We start from the raw sequence: 24,600 nt of genomic DNA on the forward strand, positions 1-24,600 counted from the left end.
TTCTTGACTCAGGATCTTTTCTAATCGGCAGCTTCACTCCGTTAGGAACTGTACTTTTAATTCCATCACTGGTACTTGGCAATTCGTCTTCCTCCACTTCATCAATTACCTTCAACTTCCCAGATCCGGATTTCTTGTTCCTGCATTCAGAGCTTATTCTCTGCTTTTCGATACTCTCCTGGTCTTGCTTCTGAACTTGATCAGATTTTTCTCTCTTCTCAGCTTCTCTTTCTTTATCTTGATCAGATTCTTTTGTTGATTCTTTTTCTAGCAGAACTTCATCATTTTCAGAATCTATTTCAATAATTTCCAAATCTTTTCCAATCAAATTTCCATTCACTGAAGGTTTCTCCAGATGTCGACGTCTCTGTCGATCTTCAGAATCTGGATTTTCTTCAGTTTCTTCTTCAGAATCTGAATCAGTTGTTGTATCACTCTCTTCATCAGAGTTTTCAGGTGTAGGTATCGGAATAGTATGGCTTGGATGAATCCACCTTCTTATTCCCCTACACTTTACTGCATTTGTCGTCACAAGTATCACCTGCCTCGGTTTCTGCCACCTCGGGACTAGACAGTTTCTTCTTCGGTGAACTTTTGTTCTGACCCAATCTCCAGGTCTCAGATCATGTGTTAGCACTTTGTATTTTGACTGTACTTCAGTTCCCACCTGATTAGACACAGAAGTCACGACGTCAGACAGCTTTTTACAATATTCCAAAATTGCACTGTCATTAATGCTCAACAGTTTTCCCACTGGTATGAATGCTTGTCTCATGACTCTACCCATGACAATATAATGAGGACTTAGACCTGTCTTTTTATCTGGTGTACTTCTCAGAGTCATCAAAACAAGTGGAAGGGCATCTGTCCACTTTATGCCTGTTTCTAGACACATTTTTCCAATTCTATTTTTAATTGTTCCATTATTTGCTCTACAACTCCAGATGCCTCTGGTCTGTATGCACAGTGCAACTTCTGCTCAATGTGTAAGGCTTCACAGATCAATTTTAACAGTCTGTTATCAAAATGTCCTCCTCTATCACTCTCTATGGTCACAGGAAATCCGTATCTTGGAATAATTTCACGTAGAAGCAACTTCGCTACTGTAATTGAATCACTATGTCGTGTGGGGAATGCTTCTACCCATCGTGAAAACAGACAAACAATCACCAAAACATATTGTAACCTGTTGTGTTTGGGCATTTCAATAAAATCCATCTGTAACCTGGTGAAAGGACCACCCTCTCGACCTATTATTCCCGTTCCCACAACTGATTTCCTGTTTGTGTTCATTTGTTGACAGATCAAACACCTTTGACAAAGAGACTCTGCAATTGTTCTAAACTTGGTATTAAACCAAGTTTCCTTAAAAAGTCTAATCATTGAATCTCTTCCAATATGACCAGGGCCATGGTACATCCTGGCCATGTCAGCAATCATGCAATTTGGTAAAACTATTCTGCCATCTTTATAAGTCCAAACTCCATCCTCATCTCGCTGTCTACATTCTGCCTTCAACCATGTGTTTTTCTCATCATCATCAGCTTCATTGTGTAAATCTCTGATATCCTGCCATGTCTCAACAATTGATGTTAGCATCAGTGAACTCGAAACAAATTCTTTGTTTTTCTCCCGATTAAGTGCATAATTATTCCTTGCACAGTACTTTGCTATTTCATCTGCGTAAGCATTCCCTTTGGTGATAAAATCTTCACCCTTTCTATGAGCTGCACACTTTACCACAGCAATTTCTTTTGGCAACTGTATGCCATCAATCAATCTTTTGATGAATTTTGCATTTTTAATTGGTGAACCTGCTGATGTCATATAACCTCTCTGAGACCAGAGCTGTCCATAATCATGCACAACTCCGTATCCATATTGACTATCAGTAATTATGGTGACTCTCAGATCTTTTGCCAATTCACAAGCACGAATTAAAGCAATTAATTCAGCCACCTGTGCTGAACGAATTCTTTCAAGACATGATGCTTCTTCAACATCTGCCACTGTGCAGACTGAATATGCTGCTTTCAAATTACCTCCCTCTGATCTTAGACAGGAGCCATCTACAAAGTAGACATAATCTGATTCAGGCAATGGTACATCTTTAATGTCCTGTCTTGGTTTGGTACAGTATTCCATAACATCCAAGCATTCATGTTCCACATTATTTTCATCACTAATATCAGTATCAGGTAATAGTGTGGAAGGATTTAAATTCACACACCTTGCAATTGACACATTGTCTGATACCAAAATTATCTTTTCATATTTGGTCAGTCTATTGCTTGTCAGATGTTGCGTTTTGCTTCTTGTAAGGAGAATTTCAACTGAATGGGGAACATAGATTTTTACAGGAAATCCCATTATGATCCCTTCACTCTGCTCAAGGCTAACGCTAGTTGCTGCAACTGCTTTTAAGCAACCTGGTAAGGCTTTTGCAACTGGGTCAAGAACTGCTGAGAAATAAGCAATAGGCTTTCTCATGTTTCCATGTCTCTGAATTAACACGGACAAAGCACATCCTTCCCTTTCACAGCAGTACAGCTCGAAGTCTTTCTCATAATCTGCCATGCCCAGAGCTGGAGCTTTACATAAACTTCTTTTTAATTTTTCAAAAGCTTCCAACTCAATTTCATTAAGAACAATTGGATCTTTTATGTCTGATTTTGTTAGTCTCTGTAATGGTTTCGCAATTACTGAAAATCCACTAATCCATTGACGACAATAACCAACCATTCCCAGAAACATTCTGACCTGTCTTTGTGTTTTTGGAGGTTGCATTCCCTGAATCATTTTTATTCTCTCAATCGTCACCTGTCTCATTCCCTTTGCAATTCGATGACCAAGATATTTTACTTCTTGTTTACAAAACTGCAATTTTGCAGGGGACACCTTATGTCCTTCATCTGCCAGATGATTTAAGAGAATAATAGTATCTGTTACACAGTTGTCTCTCGTTTTAGCTGCTATCAACAGATCGTCAATATATTGCACTAATGTCGATCTGCCAGGTAGATTTAAATTTTCCAAAGACTTCTTCAACAACTCATTAAAAATAGAAGGACTCTCTGTATACCCTTGAGGAATTCTACACCATGCGAGGGTCCTATTCTGGAATCTGAAAGCAAAGATTTCCTGACTCTCTGGATGTAATGGAACAGTAAAGAACGCATTGCAAAGATCAATAACAGTATACCATTCTGCATCATGTGGAATTTGGTAAAGAATGACTGCTGGATTTGGAACAACTAGACAACAAGGAACAACAATTTGATTAATTTTTCTCAAATCCTGAACTATTCTGTACGTTCCATTTGACTTTTTGATCCCCATAATCGGTGAATTACAAGGACTGCTTTCAATTTCTTTTAAAACACCTTGTTTAATGAATTTTTCAATCACAGGAATGACACCCTCAATTGTTTCAGCTTTCATTTTATATTGAGGAATGTTTGGAAATTCTATTCCCTGCTTCACTATAATTTTGACTGGATCGACATGTTTCATTAGACCCATTTCATTTCCAGTCAAATCGCAAATTTCAGTTTTGACTGTCTCTTTTAATTCCTCTGGTAAATTTTCTTTTTCAAATGTAGAATATAATTTTGTTTCTTCTGTTTCGACCAACATCATTGTTAATCGGTACAACCCATCTTCTTCCATGGTTTGTAATTCAATTCCATCAGGTGAACAATATATTCTGCAATTCATTTTGCACAATATATCTCTCCCGAACAAGTTTACAGGACTGCTATTGCAAACTACAAATCTGTGTTCATCTTTAAAATTGCCAATTTCAACCTTTACAGGATCAGTCAGATCTGTTTTAATCTGCTGATTACTTACTCCGACTACTTGGATGGTATCCCCAGAGAGAGGCAGGTTTTCAATTTCCACTGATCTAACAGTAGAACGGGTAGCACCAGTGTCCACAAGAAAAGTAATTTCTATATCATTTACTTTTCCATTTACAAATGGACCAGACTGGTCAACCTCAAGAGTGGCTCCAATTACACACTCTTCCCCCTCTCTCGGGCACCGTCAGAAACAATCATCAGAATCACTTCCTTGATTCTCTGTTAACAAAAATTGTCCTGTTGCATTTTGCACATTTGATCTTTGAGTTCTTATTACCTGCTCACCTCTTCCGAATTGAACACCTGGATTATAAATTTGACCTCCCCCACAATTAGGATATGGAGGTTGTGGAATCTGATTCTGTTGTTGCGCTAACTGATGCTGTAGCTGTCGCTGAAGACTCAGGTCATTCAACTGTCGCTGTATGTGTAGCTGTTGCTGCAGATCAACATCGTTCTGTATCTGTGGGTTTAATGATGTAATTTTAAAATTTCTGGGTGGGTTTTTACACTCACTTTTCCAATGCCCGATTTCGCCGCAATTAAAACAAGGCAATTTCTGTTTTAAATCTTCAATTTTAGCATTATACTTTGACTTGTTCAAATTAATTTTAAATTTTCCTTGACCCTGATTCTGATTCTGATTCTGAGCAAAATTTACATTTTTGTTCCCAAGATTTGCAATCTGTTGCTCAGCCACTTTCACTTGAGCCCACATTGCCTTTTCTTTTAACTTTTTCTGTTTCACTTCTAATTCTTCACTGCAGTATTTTGCTTTTCTCAAAATATCGTCAACTGAATTTGATTGCCATCCGACAATATTATTTCTAATCATTTCTCCAATTTCTGGTCTAAGACCATGAACAAATCTGTAGATAAAATGACTCATATCCTTTTCGTCCAATTTTTCATAACCACTGTACTGTTTGAAAACCAGTAATAATCTTTCATAAAATGAATGAACTGATTCTTTTGGTTCCTGATTTGTCCTGTCTATTTTTACCCAATCAACTTCCTTTGGGGCAATTTTATTTTTCAACCAGTAAATCACTGTTTCATATAAATCCATGACCACTGGGGCTGGAGCACCTGTTTCTTTAATTCCCTCCGGTTCTTCTTTTGGCCAACTTACAGCAATTTTACATTCTGTCCAAAGATCTGATGGGACAACAATGTCAAAAAATCCATCCAGATCAATCCACAGAACCTTTGAAACCTTGATAAATCTGTCTACCTGTCGATACCATTCCACAGGTTTTTCTCTCAACCGAGGAAAGTCATTTGTAAAAAGCAAAATATCTTGTCTTGACCATGGGACATGAACATATCCTCCACCTGCAATTTCTCTCATAGGAAATTGTTTAGACAGTTTATCCAATTTATCCAATCTTTCATCTTCCTTCTTTTTAGTCCACTTCACTCTCCATTTACTCAAGTCACCTAACTTTTTGATGTAAACAATGAATTCTTTTATATGCGTTATTCTTCCCATTGAGTTAAAGTTTCCAATGTCCCTTTCTGTAAAATCTAATCTGTAATGTTTTCCAAAATCTTTTTGTTTGCTCAAATCGATTTCCAGTTCAGCTGCCAGTTCTTCTAACTGATCATATGTATTCTTTGTTTTCCATTGAATGCTCTTACAGATGAACAGGAGTTCATCATCACGATAAAATTTTAAACTATCAGGACCAATTGTGCCAATTATTTATTCTTCTAAATCTGCTTTCAATTTCGCAACATCAAATTTTGGATTTGAATCTCTTTTCTCAGGAGTCTCAGCATCTGATTCTGCACCCATTGGTGACTGATTAAAAGAACCTTGATTAAAAGTCAAATCAGGCATTTTTGTTTTCTCACGATGAATTTCAGATAAATCTGAATAAAATTTCTCAGCTACTCTTTGAATTTCTGCATTTATGGAATTGTCAATCCTGGTTGTTTAATTTCTTTTTGATCAAAAACAGGCTGAACAGGACCAATCGTTACTGGAACTGTCACTGCTTCCATGCCTTTAGTAATCTGCTGAATTAATTTTTCTTTTGATCGTAAATATTCTGAAGTATTTGTAATTTCCTCATCTCTGGCAACTCTCGTTAAATTTCTAGGAGCTTCTCTTTCCATTGGTGTTTCTGAAAAATTTCTGCTTTCATTATAAACACTAGAATTAGTTCTGATTTCTAATCTTTCTGGAGTTTCAAAAGTTTCAGAATTATTTGGGTACAATTTGGGTGATTCATTTAATGGAGGTGCACTTGGTGTGGTTCCTGTAAAAACCATCGGAGTAGACCATGAATAAGGCTGTCTAAGTGGAGTTTGCTTTTTATTCGAGGTGAAAATTTCTTCTAAGACTGCATCTTCTGATTCACTTTCTATAGCAACATTAATTTTCTTTTCAGTTCTCTTTTCACCTGGAGACCCCAAAACCATTTCTCTAATTCAATAGAGACCATCGCACATATCTCCCTGTCTCCACATACGCATTCTATCTTCATGCGTTTCTCTTCTGTAACTCGGTATTTTTGGAGGTCTTTTTATCCCACTTGCTTCTTTTTGAAGTTGAAACATCTCATCCTCCCATTCAACTAAAGCTTCAAATTGTGTTGGTCTAGGTTTAGGTATAAGAGCTGACATCTTTTCTCTTAAATTTCTTAAAATTTTTATATTAAAAGAACCATCGTCCGGCCAAACCAATACGCTGTCATCTTTTGTATAATGTTTCCATACATCAAACCACAGAACAGTATGATAACCATATTCACCTTCCATATACGCTGCAGGTGTCTTGTATTTATGAAGTAATTTACCACCTCGCGTTTCAATTTTCTTGTCAGGTGAAAATAAATTTTTCAATTTCTGAAGGATTGTAAGCTTTTTCTCAACATGTTTGTAATAATAACTCATTTTTAAATCAAATCCACTTAATTGGAAATGATCGTAATAGTTTCCTGGTTGTTCCGTAACACCAACCAATCCGTGCGCGAAACACACCAACAAGCCAATCAGGTTCGAACTACGTCACTACTTTGCTCGACCAATAAGAATGGAGCTTTCCATAAAAGCCAATCAGTGTCTAGCTCCACTAAGTCACGTGAGCCAATCAGAGAACAGCCTGTGACGTATGATATCCAATCACTGCGCGGACCGTGTGACGTACACAGCCACTGCGGTTTTTCGCGTCTCACTCTCAGTGCTCACCCCTCCTTTATAAAAACTTTTCACAGCGCCATTTTAAGATCACTTTTTCAATTAAAATTAATTAACAACGACAAAAAGGACGACTCATTTGTCTGTTTCTCTAAATAAAGTGACAGATTTTTACAGACATACAAGAATTCTTTTACGTGGAATAGACAACGCTATTCTCACAGAATATATATTCGCCGATAAAGTAAACCTTTACTTTACCCTTCAAACAGGTAAATAACGAACGTGTTTCCCTCTGACTGCACTTAAAGTAGCAATTCAAAGTTTGACTCGAACGAAATTACAGAATCAATTACGCACTTTCAAACGGAAAATATCCCTAACCATACACACATGAAATCTTGGCAGGACTCTAACCAACCACAGATAACATGAATCGTTAATAAAATAAGCGACGTTATTTTACTCTTCACTCAAGCTTGAATATATTCTATTACTTTCTCACAGTGAGTTTTAGAACGGGCTCATTGTCCCTATACTCAAAGTTTCAATTTCATAGACAATCCTCACTATACATACACTCTATCTAACACACCTATATCCCTAACACGTGCTGTACGACCACAACACTTGTGATATACGACGATATCACAATACTGAAACAGATCAAATGTACTTTGTGACTACACTCTCGTCACACTACTCTGTACCGGTACAACTAGGATTTTTCACACTGCAGGAAAAAACCTTTCAACTACATGTAACAAGAGAACAAACTCAACGTATGTTAAACATCGATCCTATTTAACTACCATGTAACATGTTGGTTACCATAGCAACCATCAAGTCTGCTACCAGGAAATTGATCCAGCGGCCTATAGGAAATATGTCATAAACTACACTATCTACCTTCATAAAAATCACTATTAATCATAAATCAATCACAAGGCCCATAAACTAACAATGACATATTTTGACCAACTGAATCATGTGACCTAATTAACCTATTCACAAATTATATACATGTATATACAACCGCAGTAAATGAATTCATCATATTTTACAAAACCCTACTAATTAATTAAGCCACTGTGGCGATAAGATCTTGCTAATGGTAACCTAAACTCATGAAAAAACAAGACCAGCTTGAATTTCAAAGTAAGATTTTTATTAGCTATTTATTTAATAAATGCATTAGAAATCTTTATTAAAGCATTTTTATTAGAATCATTGGAATTAATTATAACAGTTTTATGAGAATTAAAAATATTATTCAAATAGAAAATATCATTTTCGATAATATCAAATCCTAAGTCTCTAACTACGTTTGCTATATTAAAGAAATAAAGAGTAAAGTCTTTTGAGGGTTCTTACGTGCTCCAAGAAATGTTCATCTGCACGACACCCTCCATCAAAGGTCAGCAAGTAGCAACCTTCCTCTTCCACGGGAAAGAGTTTTTATACCTTTCTACGCTAAGCTAATCTAAGTAAAAGTATAATTTTCTGCTGAACTCAGAGTCCCATTGGCCGTCAAATGACACCATCGTGTCATTCCATTTTTTAGAACATCAGTTCCGTCACTTTCTTAGAGTCCATTGTCTCTAGTTTTCGAACAACGAGGCTTCCTCCAGTTTGCAACATTAACCGAAAACAAATCATTGCTTCCTCAGATATGAAATTGTCGCATACTCCTCTGCCGGTTCCTGGCCTTGGCTTTGCTTGACTGAAGAACAGTTAGCTCATCACAATATTTTGTTTCAGGCAGCAGGAATTTTTCCATCATGGACTCTCTTTTGCTCCGAGCCGAATTTAGCAAACACGAATGCACTAGGCCCAAAACCACTTTCCAATAACTATTATATAAACAAACACAAGAAAATAATTAATGTGAGAAATACAGTTTGTTCTGTTGCCACCCACCACAGCTAATGATTAACCCATTAGTCTAAATTACCTAGCTGAAGCACACAAATAAAGTAGCATTTATATCTACCATTCTTCATTTAATCCAACAGGATTCTTTATGCACCTGTAAAGAGTAAAGTGACACCACATAGACAAGAAAGCAAAATAAGCTCATGCCATTTATTTAAAACAGCTGCTATTAGTTATGACATAACAATAGACAAGATTAATGTATTATTTTCCACATAAATGAAAATGTAACATAATGCACGTTTATGAGCACACATGTTAATAATCCTCGTGTCTTTTGTGAATGCAACTTTTTAAAACTAGGTTGAATTAATACTCACACAACACAAATTGTTAGCATAATTAATTAAATTATGGAAGTGTAACTTCACGAGCTAAAATGAAAACATTTCTAAATCTCGCTCCATCACAGTGAGCACAGGACCTGTACATGGTTGGGAATGGTGCGTGCACTGAGTGTGGTGTATTCTAGTATGGGTTTGAGCTCCTCTATTAAGTCCATGATGCTGGCTGCGTCCAGCATATAATTCACATGGATCTCCTCTTCGGTCTGCTGGAACAGGGTGATGCGCACTCTGAAGATCCTTTCCTGGCGTCTCCTTCTCTGTGCAGCAGATCTGATTTTCAGCCTCCTGGCTATCACATACAGCGCAGCCATTGTGAAACCCCCTGTAGCATTGCGGTCCTGTTTAAATAGGTTGCACCTGGTTACCACCTGTTCAGAGTTGGTGGTAATTGTGATGTGCAAAATTTGCAATTATAGCAATTTGCGATTTTTACATACATCTCTTTGTGAATTCACTATTTGTGATCAGGTTATTAGCGAATATCGCAAATAACGTGTCGGGAGATAGCGAATTTGCAGGGTTTTTCGCAGATTCTGTGACTCGCAAAATTGATAATCGCTAAAGTTGTGAATAACGTTTTTGTGCGGCGGGTCCCTTTCATACATAGGAACACTCTGTTTTGCGATCGCATACACTGTTTTTATGCGTTTCCCAGTGTTTGCGATCCCAAAAGAGCTTGATACATATGGCCCCAAGTATCCCTTTTTAGTATTTGGCTCTCAGGGCAGTGAGGCAGAACAGTCCAAAGTTCTCTCCTGGAAGGTGCTGTGGGATGAGATTCAAAACTGAGCAAGACAGCACACAAAACTTAATAAATTGATGTCCAACCAGTGCTTTTCCCTTTGAAAAGAAAATGTACTATATTATAAACACTATTTAATATTATACAAAAATGTCTAAATATATATAGAATTACAGGTGTAAATGCCTATAGTGACACCCTCTAAAGCGCCTCACAACCAACAGTGGGCATAAAGTGAAGAAAGGTCCCCAAAAAAACCCTAATGTACCCTACGCTGGAAGCACAATTAACAATCTCTTAACCCTAAACAATATAGTCCCACTATGAGCCTAATACAACACAGGGGGTTGCATTCCATAAGATTCAGACCAACAGACTTTTTCTCAATATCAACACAGTAGTTAATTGCAAAACATCGAGTCATACACTGCAAATCAATATTGAAATTCTCCAGGATGGGCCTCACTATACATGCAGACACAGTGAAGGTTATGCAGTGTGTAAGTATTTCTTCTACTTTTACACTGACTACAAACTAACCACAGGCCCTAATACGAAGCAATCCTGCATTAAAATGCCTTTTCATCAAACATCATAGTCCAATGAATGCTCCAAACAGTGCAAAACTCTCTCAATGCCATATTTTTCTCTACCTAGGAAACCTGGGACACTTAGGGTGAGAAACCAACACAAGGAACAACTCATGTGGGCCTCTGCCACTCTCCACGCAGCCCCTTAAAGCAAATAGAAATCATTAGTCCTGTGCTTATCCTTTCCTGGGGTACTGCCAATACTCACTTGAAAACTTTTCAGACCCCTCTGACATGCATTTTCACCCACAGCCATTTTCTTTCAGCTGTTCAAGACTTCCCTGTAATCATGATTAGAAATGCTACCAATGGTGCCTTTTTGATTCCTTTCTTTTTAGTAACTGGGAGCTTGTACCTGCACACGTGTGGCACCTGTGTGCGGATCTGTTGGATCCCGCCAACCCCACAAGGGTTTTTGAGGATAGCAAGCTGGCTCTTTGTGTCCTGCTTTCCTCAGCAGCGGGGAGGCAGGTGGTCTCCCACTCATTCGTTTGCTCTCAGTCTCATCTTGGTACAGGCGCTCCCCAGGCATTTCGAGTTGGAGGAGGCACACAGTGATGCCCCTGGGGTGCTGGCAGCTCTTAATAATAGAGCACAGCAGCACTCAAGCTGCTAGTCATCCCGAGTCCCTAGCACCCCCAGCAGGTGTAAGTGGGGAATAGGGGGGGGGGGGAGTGCCAGGCACACCTCCCATCACTGAATAGTCTTCTGTGTCAACTCCGTCCTTGGGAGAAGTTCGTTTTGAAAATGCTTCTCAAAAACTGCCTTTAATCACCTGAGTATATTTGATATTTGGAACTTGCTAGATGGTTTCTCCATAAAGAACGAGAAATACAGATATATATCTTGGGCCCTATTGGTCTGACTCACTTGGGGATTGTTGTGGTTTATTTCTGATGGTGCGCTTCAGCCATCAGGGGGCACATTTACTAAACTTTTTACACAAAGCACAGTAGCAAAAAAAGTTGCTGCACTGCATTGCATGAATGAGAGAGAGCAAAAATGTTCCATATTTACAAGGATAAGAAGCATTTCTGTTCTCTCCTTGGGCTGGTGCACTGTGTGTAGATTAGCGCCAATGCAGGCACCCTTGTGCAATGGGGCAAGGATGCCTGCATTCAAGGCGGGATTGTTTTTGTGGAGGAATGGACAACTTTCTCAACAGAGCAATCCTTTGAGGTATTTTGCTCTTTATCCAATCCATTATCCATGCTTGGCATGCTACATTGATTAGAAGTGAGGGAGGACCATCATGATGAGATAATTGACGTAGGGACAATGTCTTGGCAACTGTCATTCATTTGTGAAGATTGCACAATTCCTAGTAGCCCTTCTGTCTGCATTTACATGAGAGCTGTTTGCAGGGATGTCACCAGGCAGGTCCCTTTATGGTGATTGTTAATGGGGAAATTAGTCTCAGTTGCAACCTTTAGATGTTGAAGGTAGTTTTGTTTGAATGGATGCAGAGAATTTTGTGCCAAAAGGATTAAGGCCTGGCATACGTATATGGCTGGGTGTATGTGTGTGTTTGTGTGTTTGGGTGTATGTGCATATGTATGTATGTGTGTGTGCATGCAAGTGTAAGTGAACGAATATCTATCTGTCTGTCTCATAGTAAAACGTGCGCTTAAATTGTGGCCATTCAGGGTTGCAATGGCTGTGGTAGGCATTCTTTTCTATAGCGGAATATCTTTTATTAGCACTAGAATGAGTGTGTTGTGCTATGTGATATTCTCTAGACGTGAAATTGTGGCCATATGGGCATGTGTGCATGCACACACAAGTGTGTTCACTTGAGCCTTCGCTTGTTTGTGTGCAAAAGCAGCCTAAACATTACTATTCAGTAGGGACACTATTGTGGCAATGCACGTACGCACATGCACATTTCATTTCCCATCTTTAGTTCCTAGGCTCTAGTAGTTCCAGGTGGATGCAGTCATGGTTTTGTCACCGATGCCCTTTGTAATTGGTTTTCTACGATTCCTAGGGCAATTGCTGGCTACTGAACAGTAAGCACGTTGGGTACTATTGTTTCTCTCTCTGTCCCAGGGCCTAGTACGCATTCAAGTTTTGCACAAGAAGGTGGGCTAGGACTGCAACTCAGACACTGTTTGATACCATGTCTTCACATTCAATAAACTCAGTGTCAGCTGTTATGTTAACCATAGCCAATAAACAGGTAAAACAAAAAATTGCAAAGTATGGGCAATAAAATGAGAAACAATTCACTAAACAGAAAGCTTTACCACTGTCTGAGGCTGAGATACAACCCAAAGTGCATTTATAGCGCCAACGATTTAAGGCATTAACGTACAAAACGAAAAGTTCTGGGGTTAATGTTATCCCCGTGCATTGGTTTGGGTGTCCTGAGATGTCTACGCGTACTCTCTAGTATACCTTCTTTACTAAATACCATTATTTGGGGTACTAGGAACATTGTAAAACATATCATGCTGCTATAACGCATTTTCTATCTGTCCTCCTATTTATTGATGTCTGGATGCAAGATAGTATAACATGGTTCACGTCTATTTGACCAAAAACTGAGGAAAGCAGATCCAAAACTAATCTTATTACGGAGCCTGCTACTCAAAACGAGCAGAATTCCGACCCAAGACAATGGGAGGGTTTTTGAGGAGTTGGTAAACAAGATTAATGGCCAAATCAGAAACAGGGTACCACATGTACAGGCGTGGTTCAGAATGGGTTAGGGAAGTGCATGGGCACTACTGGGGAAGCCTTGATAAGTACAATGCAGTTATCAATCTCTGGGAGGTTCAGCAATTTGTGTGTCATTTTATGACCCTAGTTGCTCCTGAATGGCTCACTTGGTCAAGATAACCTCCACAGAGGTTCCAGTCAGATAGGCCTTGCTCTTTGTAGACCCTGTCATGATCCTACCCATCCAGATATTATAATGTAATCTGCAGACTACTTCTTTCGTTAAAAGTACAGCTATTGGATTCATGGGAAGGGTATTTACCATGTTTTGGAGTCTTTGTGAAAGAGTTTTATTTCAAGTTTTCTTTAAAATGTATTTACTGTTCCAAACTGGGCATAATGCGTCTTCTGAAAACGTGTGCTGGCTACTGCAGAACAACAAGACGGGCTGATGCCAAACGATGACTAGAAAGTGTGATACACACCGAATCCCTCAGCAAAAATATACTGGTTGCTAGGAAACACATATTGGGTCAGTGGTACAGATACTGTGGTAAGTGGCACTCAGGTACTACTGCAAAGAAGAGGTACATTGAGCTGATCAGTGATGCCTCTGACTCATCAGACAGAAGTTTGCAGTTAGACATCTCCTGTTGGACTTTTTTTCATGGTCATCCTGAACTTTTTGCCTTCCTCTTGGTATTTTTTCTTGGTGGTTTTAGGACACTGGGCACTTTATCATTGCTGTCCAGTGTAAAGTGCATGTGCTCTCTGTTGTAAAATGCGCTAAGATTGGTCTACACCTCTTTGACTAATTTAATTTACCTATCAGTCCCTTGTAAAGTGGGATCTCAGATACCCGGGGCCAGTAAATTAAATGCTACTGGTGGGCTTGCAGTGCTGCTTGCGCCACCCACCAAAGTTCCCTTCCAAACCTGCCTCGGGCCATTGCAGGGCCTGCGGACGCAGTTTACTTCTGCTGTGATGTGGCACATCAAGTGGATTCCACGCCTGTGACTCCCCTTTTACTACCTATCAGTCACCCCTAAGCTAGGCCCTAGCTAGCCCTATGCAAAAAACACACAATTGATGGAGGGAATGCAGAACAAATCAAAACATTCACCCCCAGTCACGAAATCTGGGTTAAATCCATCATTCTTTTTCTCACCATGCCACCCCAGTTTAGACCTGGGCATATGCAAATCAGTCTAGACCCTGTGCCTTATGGGAACAGTCCAGCCCGAACTGCCAAGCCAGGCCCTCCCTTGACCTGAAACAAGCATCCTAGGACCGGTTTCGGGGTTTCACCCCCTTTAGCCAGGATAGCTTGATTTCAGTGACACAGTGAGCCGAGGGCCCACGTCTGGGCATACCTGGTGCACTTAGGGCGAGAAAGCAAAAGATACACAATTGATGGACGGAATGCAGAACAAATCAAAACATTCACCCCCAATCAAGAAATCTGGGTTCAATCAATCATTCTTATGCTCACCATGCAACCCCAGTTTAGACCTGGCCATATGCAAATCAGACTTGACCCTGTGCCTCATGGAAACAGTCCAGCCCAAACTGCCAAGCCAGGTCCTCCCTTGACCAGAATCAAGCATCCTAGGACCGTTTCGGGGTTTCACCTCTCTTCAGCCAAGATAGCTTGATCCAGTGACACAGTGAGCCAAGGCCCACGACTGGGCATACCTGGCGCACTTAGGGCGAGAAAGCAAAAGACACATAATTGATGGACGGAATGCAGAACAACTCAAAACATTCACCGCAGTCAAGAAATCTGGGTTAAATCTATCATTCTTTTGCTCACCATGCCACCTGAGTTTAGACCTGGCCATATGCAAATTAGTCTTGACCCTGTGCCTCATGGAAACAGTCCAGCCTGAACTGCCAAGCCAGGTCTTCCCTGGACCGGAAACAAGCATCCTAGGACCGGTTTTGGGGTTTCACCCCTCTTCAGCCAGAATAGCTTGACTACAGTGACACAGTGAGCCCAGGACCTATGTCTGGGCATACCTGGTGCACTTAGGGCGAGAAAGCAAAAGACATTCAATTGATGGACGGAATGCAGAACAAATCAAAACATTCACCCCAAATCAAGAAATATGGGTTAAATCAATCATTCTTAGGCTCACCATGCCACCCCAGTTTAGTGGGGCCCATGCTCTCCAGGCCACTGGAGTCAAGCTATCCTGGCTGATGAGGGCTGTTTCCAGTCCAGGGAGGACCTGGCCTGGCAGTTCGGGCTGGACTGTTCCCATTGGGTGCAGGGTCAAGACTGATTTGCATATGACTGGGTCCAAACTGGAATGGCATGGTGAGCAAAACAACAATGGATTTCGGCTCAGATCACTGCACTGGGGTGAAAGTATGACATTGTTCTGCATTCTGGCTATCAATTGTTGTTTTTGCACTAGCTAGCCCTATGGGCAGGGTGCACTGTAGGTAAAAGGTAGGACATGGGCCTTAACGGTGTGGTATGTCCTGGTAGTGACAAACAGCCATTTTTCGTTTCACACTGCCGTGAGGCTGCCCTCTCATAGGAATGCATTGTGGATTCCCTGATAAGTGAGTCAGTGGTAATTCCTGATATGAGAGGAGTACCGTGATCAAGTTCAGTATGTTTGAAATAGTGGTAATAACTGCTGCGTAATGGTGTGCGCATATTTATTATCACTACTTTAGAAATGCCACTTTTAGAAGTGGGCATTTCTGTGTGCTATATGCCTTTGTGCCTGCCTGATGTGTATTGCATGTCTGGCTCTGGAGTGACAGGGACTTGGTGAGTCAGTGCTAGGCTGAATGGGCCTGATCTGCATTTGGAGTAGTGGGAGGAGTAGCCCCTGACCCTAAATAGGTCTGTGCCTGCCTTGTACAATGCTGGCTCTGCCCCCTGTGGTATGTCTGGGGCCAGGACTTACACTTTCAATGGGGACTGTTGTGCACTTGTTAGGTGCCCCCCAGTACTGGTTGGAACTGGGGCCCAAGCCCTGTGCCAGGGCAGAATAAAGAGGACATGTAGTATAAGTATTGGGGCTGAGACCCCATGTAAAGTGTGCTGTGGGTGCTTACTTGGAGCTGACCACACTGCTTGGACTGCAGTGTGCCAGGAGGAACCTCCTTATGAAACCAAGCCACTGCTGGCTGGTGGGGCTGAAGGAGCTTCCACCCTCCTGGTTCAGGGGCCCTGCGTGCTGGCCTGCCTGTGCCTTGTTTCTTGCCCCTGGTTCTACTTGTTGTGGACCTGGGGCAGCACAGCTAGCTACCCTCCTGTCCTCGGGTGTCCAGATAGGAGTGCTTTCTCTTGCCCTGCAATCTGGTCTGTGCCACACTCTCGTGGACAGGACCTGAGGGTTTAGACCCTAGGTTGAGAGACCTAGTGAGGTCGCCTCACCCTTGGTGACACAATTGGAGGAGACTGTGGTCACGGGCAGCCGCAGCATTTGGCCCCAGTGGCTGTGCCACAGGTTGTGGGCAGCTCCATTTCACTTTTGGAGGCCTCAAGCTGGGGGTCAAGTGTACCTCAGCAATTCCTATTGGGGAATGCCTGCACAACCAGGACAGTTCCTGGTAGATGGTGACTACTCCAGTTTATGACCTAATGTGAGTATGTATGTTGGGCTACATTGCCAAGGTTTACTCCACTGATTAAGTGATACGGTTTATGCCTAATGCCTAATGCTTGCATGTAAGGGGGTTACATGGCCCACATTTGTACGCTATTTGGTGATTTTATTACAGTGTGCACACTGCTAGTAATTACTATGATGCAGTACTAATGATGTTTAGGCGTAATATGCTTATGCTAAGTGTACCTTTACCAGTAGTTACTGGTTGTTCTCACTAATTGTGATGGTTATGCCCAAGAGGGACCTGATGTAATTATGATGTTGTGCCCTATTGCCAGTAGTTACTGGTTGTTCTCACTAATGGTTCAGATTGCTTATATTTGTTGGGAAACATCATTTACTACGAAGGAATTACCCCGCATAACGTTTACCACGCGTCACTCACCACGAAAAGGTCTTTTCCACGCGTATGCTTTCAACGTCCGTCTTTACCACGCGAGTGGTATTCCTTCGTGTCGTTCTGCCTGTACGATCTGCGTGGGCTTGGGGGGGGGGGCTAGGGGGAGTTGGGGGGGGGGCTAGGGGGAGTTGGGGGGGGGGGGCTAGGGGGGGTTGGGGGGGTCTCCCCCCCAAAAAAAAACAAGCGGATAACAATAAATAAATAAGAAAACTTAAAAAACGAACAAGGAAATAGCCTCACCAACAAGGAGACGTGTACGTCATAATTGAAGTCCCTTCACAGTTTTGATAGACGTGTTTTGACGCTTGTTTCCGTGGTCGGTGGAAGAAAGGGCTGATGGGGAAAGACGTACAGGGGTCAGATAAGAATCTAAACTTTATTAATTAAGGTATTATTTAAGCGCATTATGAAAAAAATAAAAATAAAATGTAAGGGAATCTGTTGTTTTTAATTGTTTAAAACATCGATCTTTTCCTTCGTACAGCATCGTTATGTAAATTTAAATGAGACGTGAGATGTTTCGTAACGTTAATTTTGCGGAGTAAAAACATGCGTTGTCAAATGCTGCGTGGTGAAGACACATGCGAACTAAAGTTCGCGTGGTAATGCCATGCGTGGAACTTGTCTTCGTGGAAAAATCATATATTCATATTTGTTACCAAATCGGTATTTCCATGTACAGATTTTATAGAACTATACATTCTCAGCACTTGATGTAACAGCTAAAACTAGCTACGTTGTGTTAGATAGACAGGTATAGTGATAATTAATTTAGATGAAACAATAATATTTACAATAAAGTGTGAAGCCAGCGTTGAGTCACATTTGTAGAGAAGCATAAACTTGGCTGTAATCAGATCGACTAAATTCAGATTAGCAAAATCTGATTTGATTGTAACCATATTCTGCAGTGCAATGGAAATTAGGAGGTTTATTTTGAAACTTGGTGCAAGCTACTACTGACCTTTTTTTCTGTTTATAGAATTTCAAACAGTGGGCAGACACCAGCAGCAAAAACCTGTTGACTGATTCCGCTAAAGTGAGGGTTGAGAGTGCATGCACTGACTTACCAAAACAGGAGTCCTAAACTAAGGTACGCAAAGTATATATTATTAGGTACAAGTTATGTTAATCTAAATGGCTTTCTTCACAAAGGTGGGCATGTAGGAGTATATCCCTCATGCTGGAGCATATTCCTGCCAAGGAATGACCTACATCTATATTTCCATGGGTCTCGTTTGAGTGTGGGTTTGGTGTGCCCACAGGCGATAAACTGGATGCCATGCATTTGGGATATTTCGAAATCAAATGAAAATGAAATGCTGGTTGAGAGTAGCTTTTTAGGGCTCCGGCCTAGCGTGCACTGCGCATGCAGTGCCGCGCAGCGAGAGTCCTTTTCCTGGCGTTTTGAAAATGGACCTGGAAATTCCACGCAGCTCGTGCGTTTTATTTCCAAGGTCCATTTTCATTGGCCTTCGCGTGCGTGCTGTTTTTTTAACAGAACACGTAATAGGCCATAGGCGGTCGCGAAGCTCCGCCTATGGCCTATTGGTGTCTGTTACACGCACCAGAGGCCATATGTTTTGAATTATCGCGGCTTCAAAACATATGCTTGCAGTGGTGCGCGCGCACCACTCGCGTTTTTTTTTAATTAGCGATCTACCAGATTCGTCTTGAGCCCACTGTGCTGCATACAGCACTCCTACCTTTGCCGACAGTCATGGTGGGCAGCTTTCGGGATGTGCAGGCGACAGCGACGGTCAAACGCAGCAAATGCCTGCAAGGTCAGCCCGCTCCTCGTTACCTCCCTTCTCTAAAAGATGACTCTGCTCGCGGCACCGGCGATCCAATAGGTTTGCATTATATGGGGTTGGTATTTAAAAGGCACTTACTATACTCCTTGTGTGAGCTGAAGCACTTTCCAAATGGTGAAGGAAGTAGCTAGTACGTGTTATATTGGTGTTTGCACACTTTCAAGACCTGGGTATGGGTTACTTGTTTTCCAAATGATCAATTGGACTCTATTGATTTCTATGAGACGGTACACGTCATTTATTTATCAATGGGTTGCTGTGAATCACGAGAGCAGCGAGGGCGCCGGTTCCTCAATTACTTTTTTAAACCTTTAGCTTTACACAGTTTAACAGCTTTGTTTATTATTCATTGATTAACCAAGTTTGCAACGACACGTATATATATATATATATATATATATTTATTTATTTAATAAGTAGGACATATTGCACAACTGGTTTTATGTTTAAACAACTACTGCCAGAACCACGACGTCCTTAACCACGATTGCCTAACCACGATTTATTGCAAAATCATAATATGGGCTGAGAGATCTCTCAGATACTTCAAAATTAGGTCCCTTCTTGACTTAACTCGTAGACCGTTTACATTCCATGACAAAAAATTTAGTTCTAACACACTACCCCCTTTCATAGCTAGTCCGAAGAGTATTTTTAATCTTCCTGGTGAGAAGATAGCTCCTGAGGACTTTTTCAAATTTTCTCCCTTTGCCCAAACCCCCTCCCCCCCTACCCCCATACCCCCTAACCCCCTGCTCCCTATCCCCCTCCCTGGAAAACCCAACCAACTTTCCTCTGGCCCTTCCCAGGCCCTTTGGGTGCCTGCTGCCTAAGGTGGTCTATTATTCACACTTAAATTCTCTACGGCAAGGAATCCTAACCTCCACACGGCTCCTCTCTTCTATATGTCTCTTTAGCCTCCTTTTACCACCAAAATTAAATATCTTCACTTTGACACTGTTCCAGGAAGCTATCCACATCTTCAACAAACCGAAAAGCATGCATTTTATTCTTCCACATGACTTTTAAAAAGGCCGGGAATTTCAAATGCACCGTAGCTCCCAAACTCCTTAACGGCTCCATCCTCTTACCTAGTTCCCACTGCCTATTCGCCGTTACAATTGACAGGTCCGACCTGACCTCCACTCTACCTCCATCTATCATTATAGCGCCTTTTTTCAGGGCCACTGCCAGAATTTTTTCCTTTAGACTGTATGTTAAAAAATGTATCAATATTCTTCTGGGCTTCGAACGATTTGGGTTCAGTCTGAAGGGATCACGATGTACCCTTTGTATATCCCTAGAAATCTGCTCTTCGGTTTCCTCTAGCTGTAATTCTGTCTTTAACAACCGGACCACATATTCTTTTATGTCCGCACCCTCTTTCCCCTCTGGAAGTTTCAACATTTTTAAATTATTTCTTCGTTGCATATTTTCTAATCTTTCTAACCGTTCCTCGTACTCTCTTTCCCTGGATCTAACATTCTCCAACTCCTTACAATTCTCCTCTACTTTCTCTCTGATCACCTTGACCTCCAATTCAAGTGTTGTAGTTCGCAGATTCAACTCATCAAATTTAGCTTCTAGAATGCCGCACGCCTCTCTAATCCCTTCCTGATTCGCCTTAGATTCTTCGAAACCCTTATGGACATCCAGGTCCAGCTTCTTTAGAAGAGCAATAACTGACAGATCTAAATCTCCAAACTCCGGTGGACTCATAAGTAACGCCTCACTGCCTTCTAGCCCCCCCTTAATATTCAATGTTTCAGGGGAAGGGGGAATTTCGCCACCCCCACTTGCTTGCTCCGTACTCCCTCCCACACCTTCCCTCGCATCTACTTCTTCGGCTATATCCTGCTTCTCTTCCTCCATATCTGTCTCCAGTACTTGATATCTATTTGGGGTCAAATGGTCAGACCAGTCTGATAAACTCGGGCTAGCACACTCACCCTTGTGTACTTCTGATGTTCCTGACAGGGGAGGGGGGGGGGAGAGTCTCTCTGCAATATCAGTGTTTTAGGTAGGGGTTTAAAAAAAGAATTTAGAGATGGGGTGATTTTTATTTTCCTCTCCGGTATTACAATCTTGCTCTCTTCCCTGGAGTGTTTTTTCACTGTGTTCTTTGATTTTCCTTTACTGGCCTCGCTCTGTACCCTAGTATTCCAGTCCCCAACTTCTTTTTTTTGTGCAGGTACTGCCTTCACCTCCCCTGCTCCCCTCCCAGCGCTTCTCAAAATATACCTGGCAGCGTCTTGTTTCTTTACTGCAGTTATGCCAGTATTCTTTTCACTTGCACTCAGGCTGACTAACCCTCCTGCTCCAACCTCCTTACCTCCCTGACTGATTTTTGCTAGTGCAGAGTAATGAACGGGGGGATTTCCGACTTCCCCTTCTTCTCCTTTCTTGGGGCTGCCTCCCGGTCTACCCGAGGCCCCCACCGCCCGAAACTGAATCCTTGCCGCCGCTTTCCTTCCTCTCCCTAGCTCAGCCGCAGCTCTGCTCCACAGCTTGCTCCCCGCTGGAAGCTCCGTGCGAGGCTCCGCCTCCACACCTTCCGGGTCGGGTGAACGTACCGCGTCCCGAGCCGCCATGCACCATGCACCGCTGCAGCTGCCACCGCAACTCTCCACGGCGGTAATCGGCTCCAAACAACAACTTTAGGTCAGGTAAGACCTGCCAAATACTTCGCTAGTCCTGCATACATGTCTCTCGTGTAAAGGCTCGTATTCCTGCCCTAACTCGCCACCTCTCCCTCAGGCACCCGCGACCGACTCTCTAGCTGGCCGCCATGTTTTCCCACACTCACTTAACTGGGGTGGAGAGTAAGCAATTGTTGGTGTCACAACGCTGGCTGAGTCACGCGTTTTATACTCCTCAATCGGCAGTTACGAAAGGTATTGCGGTGTTGGTCAGGCGAGGGGTAGATTGTATAGTGGAGGGTGTGGTGGCGGATGTCAAGGGCAGATGGCTGATTGCGAGCATCAAGATAAAAGCTCAGTTGTATAATATTATAGGTTATTATGGTCCAAACCAAGACGATGTGGGGCCCTTAGATGAACTGGCTAGGGAATTAACAGGACTTTCAGGAACAATTATTTTTGCTGGGGATTTTAATACAGTGCTGGATTATAAGTTAGATCGATCAACCAGCAGCCGGGCGTTAATGAATGTGAAAATGTCGAGTAGAGTGAAAGATCTGATTGTCCAGCTGGGGCTTTGTGATGTTTGGAGAAAGAGGTACGGCCAGTCACTAGGGTATACCTATTATAATAAAAAGTATAGTCACAGATCACGGATTGATTATATCTTGATAGATCTTAGGTTGACAGACAATGTTACACAGATAACCCATGTAGGGGTTCATCTATCAGACCATTCAGCAGTCACTATGGCTCTAAAGATGCAAAGCAGCAATTTGGGCTCAGTCTGGAGGTTGGACCGCACAGTTTTATATTACCATGATGCCCTGGAGAATTTAAGCAAAGGAAATGGAATTTTTTTGGGAGAAGAATGTGGGGTCAGCAAAAATCGATATCGTTTGGGAGACATGTAAGGCTTTTCTTCGGGGCAGGCTAGGAGCGCTAGGAGCGGGTAAAGGCAGAATCTATTTTAATAGATTAGATGTTTTGGAAAAGGAAATCCGAAAGCATGAGGCAGATATAGCCAGTACAGGTGGCCTGGAGCCAGAGGGAAAGATTGTACAACAGTTGGCTGAACTAAAAGAAGAACTGAAAAGGGTGTTAAGCGGCAGGGTTAAGGAGAAATGGGTGGCCAGTCAACAGGCTCATTTTGAGTATGGAGAGGGGACAGGTAAATTGTTAGCTTGGAAGGCGAGGAAGGAGCGGGTTCGAAATTTGATAAAGGAAGTGAAAGTGGGGAAACAACTGGTAACCGATACTAAGGATATTGTGGGAGCCTTCCACATGTATTTTGAGGAAGTCTATAGAGAAGACCTTGAATCAGATGCACAGGCAGTAGATCAGTGGGTTAAGATGTTGAAACCAGTGTCTGAAGAATTTCGGGATGTTTTAAATTGTGAGATCTTGCAGGGGGAAGTTGAGGCTGTAATCAAGCAGGTAAAGAAAGGGAAGGCTCCAGGACCAGACGGGCTTGCTGCTGAGGTTTATAAGGTTTTGTTAGGGAGTTTAGCGCCTATATTGACCCAAGTGTTCAATGATGTTTTCCTTGGAAGGGCAGTTCTTCCATTATCGTGGAATGAGGCGAACATTATAGTATTGCCGAAACCTGGGAAACCCCCAAAGTATATGGAATCATATAGGCCGATATCTCTTTTAAATTGTGATTACAAGCTCTTTGCGAAGATTATGGCGGATAGGCTTGGGAAAGTTGTCGCCCACATAATACATGAAGATCAGAAGGGCTTTATTAAAGGCAGGTATTTGAAGGAGCTAACTTTCTCTCTGATAGGAAGTATAGATGTTGCCTCCACTCATAACCTTCCCCTGGCGGTCATTGCGTTGGATGCCGCCAAGGCATTTGATCGCGTGAATTGGAAATACTTAAAGGCCTTGATAAACCATCTCAATCTGGGAACATATTTTAGTTCAGCCTTGGCATTAATGTATCAATCTCCTACATCTAGGGTATTAGTGAACGGGTCATTAACTCACCCAATAAAAGTAATGAGAGGAACGAGACAAGGGTGCCCCCTCTCTCCCCTCTTGTTCGATCTTTACATTGAACCCTTAGCTTGCAGGATTAGGGAGGCAGCGAGCATCCCCCCTTTCGAATTCCAGGGTTGGGCAAGGAAGATCGGGCTATATGCCGACGACATAGTTATTCTCACCTCCAATTTGCAGCAGTCGATGGGATGTTTAGAAGAAATAACTAAGGAGTTTGGGAAAGTCTCTGGGTATCTCATAAACGCAGAGAAGACAGAGGTTATGTCTTGGAATTTAACAGCTGAGGGCATAGACTGCAAATCGGAAATACGGTATTTGGGGGTGAGAATAACGCATGACATAAGGCAGCTTACTAAAGCCAACTTTATTAAGGTTAGGAAAGAGGTCTCTTCTCCTTTGAGGGGGTGGGCACACCTCCCACTAACAATATTCGGTCGAGTCAACTTGGTGAAAATGATGATTTTACCCAAGATAACTTTTTTGTTTGACTACCAGGGGCCAGATGTAGGTGGCCAATTACCGGTCGGTAACGGCCGAATTCGGCCGTTACCGACCGGTAATTGGATTTTGAGATGTAGGAGCATGCTTTACAGAATCGGTATTTTACCGAATCTGTATTTACAGATTCGGTAAAATTACCGAATCGGTAAATACAGACTCTGTAAAAATACCGAGTCTGTAAAAGCACATGTAGGTAGCACATCTTTGAGTGCCGCAGGCCTTTCAGATTCGGTATTTTAACATCCAATCCAATTGGGTGTTAAAATACCGAATTCAGGTGTGCATGCACATGTGTGCATGCACACCTAGCCATGTGACAGACAGACAT

The 24,600-nt window shown here is 41.9% G+C and overlaps 1 long non-coding RNA gene across 1 annotated transcript in view; it reads left to right on the plus strand.

Annotated features, from left to right (window-relative positions):
- The window catches only part of LOC144753462 (uncharacterized), a 107,182-nt gene that overhangs the window by 64,074 nt on the left and 18,508 nt on the right, over positions 1 to 24,600 (plus strand). The window contains exon 3 of the long non-coding RNA XR_013594371.1: positions 18,297 to 18,407. This is a non-coding gene — a long non-coding RNA (uncharacterized LOC144753462). The remainder of the gene's footprint in view (positions 1 to 18,296; positions 18,408 to 24,600) is intronic.

The sequence above is a fragment of the Lissotriton helveticus genome, chromosome 5_1 (assembly GCF_964261635.1).
Source record: "Lissotriton helveticus chromosome 5_1, aLisHel1.1, whole genome shotgun sequence".
NCBI lineage: Eukaryota > Metazoa > Chordata > Amphibia > Caudata > Salamandridae > Lissotriton > Lissotriton helveticus.